This window comes from Erinaceus europaeus, chromosome 18 (assembly GCF_950295315.1).
Source record: "Erinaceus europaeus chromosome 18, mEriEur2.1, whole genome shotgun sequence".
Lineage (NCBI taxonomy): Eukaryota > Metazoa > Chordata > Mammalia > Eulipotyphla > Erinaceidae > Erinaceus > Erinaceus europaeus.
In genome coordinates, this window is record NC_080179.1 from 71895665 (window position 1) to 71901301 (window position 5637).

Here is a 5637-nt window from a genome sequence, read left to right on the forward strand (position 1 = left end):
AGAGACAGGCAGTGTGGTGTTCCTTTCTCAGCTACTTGTAGGCTTTGGGAGTTCTGGGTGGTCTTGAAAGGAGAGTAACTGTCAAATGTTTGTTTTTTTTAATTTCTCAAGTCTCTGGGCACTTATCTCCCAATCTCTGGAAGAGACTTGAGGTCAATCTGGCCTTAGATTTCACTCCCCAAACATCAGGACACAGATCTCAGAGGGACGAGAGGAAACAATACAAACAGGAGAGCCAGGTGGTGGCTCACCTGGTTGAGTGCACATGTTACAATGCTCAAGGACCAGGGTTCAAGACCCAGGTCTCCACCTGCAGGCGAAAACCTTGTGAGTGGTGAAGCAGTGTTGCAGATATCTTTTTCTCTTCCGTCTCTGTCGCTCTCTTTCCTTCTTGATTTCTGGCTGTCTCCATCAAATAAATAAATCAAGATAATAAAAAATTAAAAAGCAATACAAGCAGTTATATATATATATGTATATATAATTTAACTTTTTACTGGGTAGAGATAGAGGTTTATAGGGAACTGGAAGATATGGAAAGAGAGAGACACCTGCAGCACAGTTTCACCACTCAGGAAGCTCTGCCCCACTGTGAGTGGGGATGGGGGCTTTGAAATTGGGTTTGCTCCTCCAGGTTCACTACCACAGAGATGTTTCAAGGACCAATATCTTCCTTACTCTTGAAGTCTTCCTCCAGGGATCTTTCTTTTCTTTCTTTTCTTGAAGCTTAATGGCATTTAAATAAATCTGAACAACTTATTGTGTTTCATAAAGTGCTCACCAGGTACAGCAAGACCATATCTCTTCTAAGTCTGAAGAAGCAGAAAATCTTTAGAAAGTAGGCATTATTATTTGCAGTATTGGAGTTTATTAAATTATGATTTAGTACAGGCTCTGGGCCTTGTCCACAGTATAAAGCCCAGATGGTTTTCCTACTCTTCTTGCAAAACGACACCAGGAAATTAACAACTAAATAGATGCTGTATACAAGGGCATCACCCGCCATCATCATGTGCCCAACAACCACTGCCAGACACAGCATCTTCTTCATCTGGAACTTGATTGTAGACTTCATCATTTTTGGCCGTTATATCCTTCATTGTGGGTCAGTCAGGATGGAAACTTGCCAGCCTTATTCAGGTCTCTGCCCAGGATTCTGAGGATTTGCTTGATCAGAGATTCTGAAGCCAATATGGCATCATACTTGTTGGCTAGCTTCTTGACCAGTTCCCTAGTCCTCCTGAGTTTCTTCAGCACCTCGGTATCCTTATGAGGAATGTCCGTGATCTTGGCCTTATTGCAGTGCTACTGTTCTCCCAGGATACACACAGAACTTGGGGGGGTGGACTGAAGCCTGATGGTGTCTGAGAAACACCTGTCCTTTTGGGGGTCATGGTTCTTTAAGCTGACCTGCACCTCTAAAATCTCCAAGGACTTCTGGTACTTGTGCTGGTTCCTTTGAAGGACTTCCCACACTGCCTTGTACTTTGCTGCTTATGGTGCTTAGTTCCACTGCCACAGGAAAAGAGTGGCATTTTTTTTCCAAACTTATTTTGTATTACTTATATGATCTAGCATAGCGGTGCATTGACTGACAAACTGACTGAATCTACAGTGATTTGAACTCCATCTAAGTCACTGCTATTATCATTAAATATTGCCATTTCATAGTCCCTGCAGCCTTATTTCATGAGTTGTTCTGGATGTTTCAAAAAACGGTATTTGAAAATACTTTTTAGGGAAAATCTTGTGCATAGCTGTGGCCAGGAAGTTCTAGAAGTTTCTATTTTTTTTTGTGTGTGTGTCTTATGTAACTGTGTGCCATTGTAATCAGAGGAGAGTTCTTGCAATCAAGCAATTTAATAAATGTACTATAAAACAAGGGCATAAGGACTGAGAAAAAGATGTGAAGTTTCAGCTCAAGAGGTTTAGGGCTAGAGGAAGCATGAAAGTTCTATGAAAATCAAATAAGATTATGTTATATTCAGTAGCTTCTGATGTAATCAGTTTCAGGCTGCTCTTCATTTTCTTTCAAATTGTGTACTCCTTTGAGAGAAAGGCAAGGTGAATAGGAGAATTTGGAAAGGATGATCAGGGGTAAGAACCATTTAATTTGCAGTTTTGCATGTTACATTAATAAAAGGAATAATAAGGAAGGCCTGAATTTTTTATGTCTTTTCTGTTCATCGAGATATGGATTTGGGGTAAGGGTAGATAGCGTGATAGTTATGCACAGAGGCTGTCAGAGAGCCAGAGAGCGAATTTACAAACTAAAAGAACATGTTGGGGAGGATGTTGGTTTGATGAGGCTTCCCCAAGTTCCCAAAGAACCTATTTCTCCAATTCTCCACTGCAGTGGTGACTGACAAGCTAAGTTCAAGGGGTGGCTGCCTGGTTGTTTCAGTCGGCAGACTGGTCAGCCTGCCAGGTTGCTCAGGGCTATCAGCAGTTCAATTCAAGTCAAGCAAGGTCACAGCCATATCCCCTGTATTCTGACAAAAGATGCACTGTCCGGGAAGTTCAGTTTTGCAATCTGCCCAGAGGAGTTTCTCTCCACAGGGCTCTGTCTCACTGGCTGCTCCTGTCTCCTAAATAAGTCACCTCTGTGCTGGGGGATAGGATTCTGGGTGCAGTGGAGACTCGCCACTGACCTTTCCAGAACCCTCTTGCCAGTTCATAACATCATTTTCCACCTTGGTTTCTCTTTGTCCCCTCCTCTGTAGCTTCTCTCCTACTGGAAATCCCACTTTCATTCAGAGAAGCCAGGATCTGAAGAGATTTCTTGAGGGGCATCAGCTTATGTGTCATCTTCATGTGGTTATCTTGACTCCACCCTCAACATTCTTTTTTTTTTTTTAAGTTTTTTAAAAAAATGTTTTTATTTATAAAAAGGAAACACTGGCAAAAACCATAGGATAAGGGGGCTACAACTCCACACAGTTCTCACCACCGGGACTCTGTATCCCATCCCCTCTCCTGATAGTTTTCCTATTCTTTTTTCAAATTATCTTTTTAAAATTATTTATTGGATAAAGACAGCCAGAAATAGTGAGGGTAGGGGAGACAGAGAGGCAGAGAGACAGAGAGACACCTGCAGCGCTGCTTTACCACTTGGAAGCTTTCCCCCTGCAGGTGGGGACCGGGGTCTTGAACCTGGGTCCTTGAGCACTGTAACATATGTGCTCAACCAGGTATGCCACCATCCAGCCCCAGCTTTCTTATTCTTTATCCATCTGGGAGGATGGACCAAGGGACATTATGGGGTACAAAAGGTGGAAGGTCTGGCTTCTGTAATTGCTTCCCCGCTGAACATGGGTGTTGACAGGTTGATCCATACTCCCAGCCTGCCTCTCTCTTTCCCTAGTGGGGCGGGGCTCTGGGGAAGCGGAGCTCCGGGATACATTGGTGGGGTCACCTGCCCATGGAAGTCTGGTTGGCATCGTGGTAGCATCTGGTACTTGGTGGCTGAAAGAAGAACTAACATAGAAAGCCAAACAAATTGTTGACTAATCATGAACCTAAAGGCCAGAATAATGCAGATGAAGACTTGGGGGTCTTTGATTTGTAGATAGTAGACATAATTTTAGTTATATTCTAAAGGGCCCATGACTATACTAGTGTGTGTGTGTGTGTGTGTGTGTGTGTGTGTGTATGTGTGTGCGTGTGTGTGTGTTTGAGTCTGACATCTGATATGCAGGTGGGTCCAAGTTATAGTCTGGGGAGATGATGCCATGGCTGGAAAAAGGACCAGAAAGCTGGATCAGGGAAGAGAGTAGCTCCCAAATATGGGAAAGGGGTATAAATATTGTTGACTGTAAACCCCAATGATTTGATATGATTTGGAGCACATATTCAGCTTAGGAGCCTATGTGACCTCTGCATCCCTGTAGATCTGAGCTCACATTCTATAGTCATGTGTAGGAACTTTCCAAGCTGTCCCAGTTTCAGGACCCATCTTCCTCAGGTGGAAGATAGAGTATGCTGTCCAGCCTCCCTTTGGAGGATGGAACATTCTGTACCATGGTTGATCCAAGTCGAGGGCAAAGTCCTATGGAGGCTCACAGAAGGGTCTATTGTGTTGTTCCTGATAGAGATGACCAGTGACAATGGAGAGAGGGGTTTATTCAAGGTCTAGGCCCATCTTGTCTGTTTGGGAATCTCAGGACTCCCCGACTAGGGCCCCAGCTGATGGGTGGTCTGATAGTGACTAAAGAGTCATCGTTAAAGTATGCCAGTCTCTTGACTTTATTCATCTTTTGTAGTCCTGACTTTGATAAGGTTAGCTTTGGAATGACTGACAGAAGTGTAATAGAAGGTAGCTGAGGAGGTTATCTACTTCTAAGTAGACACTATTTCATTAGGAACTTCATGGTGTCTTTTTAGGTCTTTCTACTTGCTTGCTGTATATACTGACTCACTGCAAACTATTGTGTACTTTTGCTTTCAGGTATGTATTTGGCCCTAAATTATGGATACATGTGAACATATTCCCTATCTCATGGGACCTGGTCTATATCTAGGTTTTGAGTCTTTGTTAGGAAGTGACCACCTGAAATGCAATTAGAGATTTTTATGAGAAAGGAAAGGTCTTACCCAAGTAATGAGGCTGAAGGGTTGGCAGATGCAATATCATTTGGTATGAATTGAGAGAAGCATGCAGGAAAGTGAGCCCCACCCTAGAGGTTCCAGGACTGGGGGAAATATAGGCTCTAGAGAGGGAGTGGGAGATTCTGGAATATAACTAAAACAGGTCTACTGACTACCTACAAAATGGAGACTCCCAAATCTTCATCGGCACTATTCCAGCCTTTAGGTTCATGATTAGTCAACAATTTGTTTGGCTTTATATATTAACTCTTTTTTTTCAGCCACCGGGTCCTGGAGCTCTGCTTCCCCAGAACCCTGCCCAACTAGGGAAAGAGAGAGACAGGCTGAGAGTATGGATTGACCTGTCAACACCCATATTCCTCAGGGAAGCAATTATAGAAGCCAGACCTTCCACCTTCTGCATCCCACAATGACCCTAGAAAACTATCAGTGGAGGTGATAAGATACAGATTTCTGGTAGTGGGAATTGTGTGGAGTTGTACCCCTCTTATCCTATGGTTCTTGTCAGTGTTTCCTTTTTATAAATAAAAATTATAAAGAATATTCTAAAAAAGAAAAAAGAATTTTGGTTCATGTTCCCAGAGGGATAAGAATAGGAAAGCTTCCAATGGAGGGGCTAGGATGCAGAACTCTGGTTGTGGGAATTGTGTGGAGTTGAACCCTTTTATCCTACAATCTTGTTAATTATTAAATTACTAATTAAAAATGGCATTTTGAAGAGCTAGTTTCCTTGGTAAGTTTTCAAACTGGGCAATCCAACTTTCATCAGGGAGTCACTATTCTGTGTTCTTACCTGAGATTAGACGATCTTGGTCCAAGTTACTCCATATCTGTCCAAGTTACTCTCTTTATCTGTCTGTGTCCAGCAGAGAAGACTCTGCCAAAGTCTTCTGTAAATGCCTTCTCTTGTTGTGAGCCTCCATGACTGGGAGCAGTCCTTCCTGCAGTTGTCTCTGCCTGGTCTTTCTGCTAAGTGGGGGAGGAAGCATAGTCAGATTCAATATTAGCATGCTTAGAAATTGCTTTCTT

At 42.9% G+C, this 5637-nt stretch overlaps 1 pseudogene; it reads right to left on the bottom strand.

Annotated features, from left to right (window-relative positions):
- Positions 1 to 766: 766 nt before the first annotated feature.
- On the bottom strand, positions 767 to 2814 carry LOC103117322 (large ribosomal subunit protein uL1-like; annotated as a pseudogene).
- Positions 2815 to 5637: the final 2823 nt, after the last annotated feature.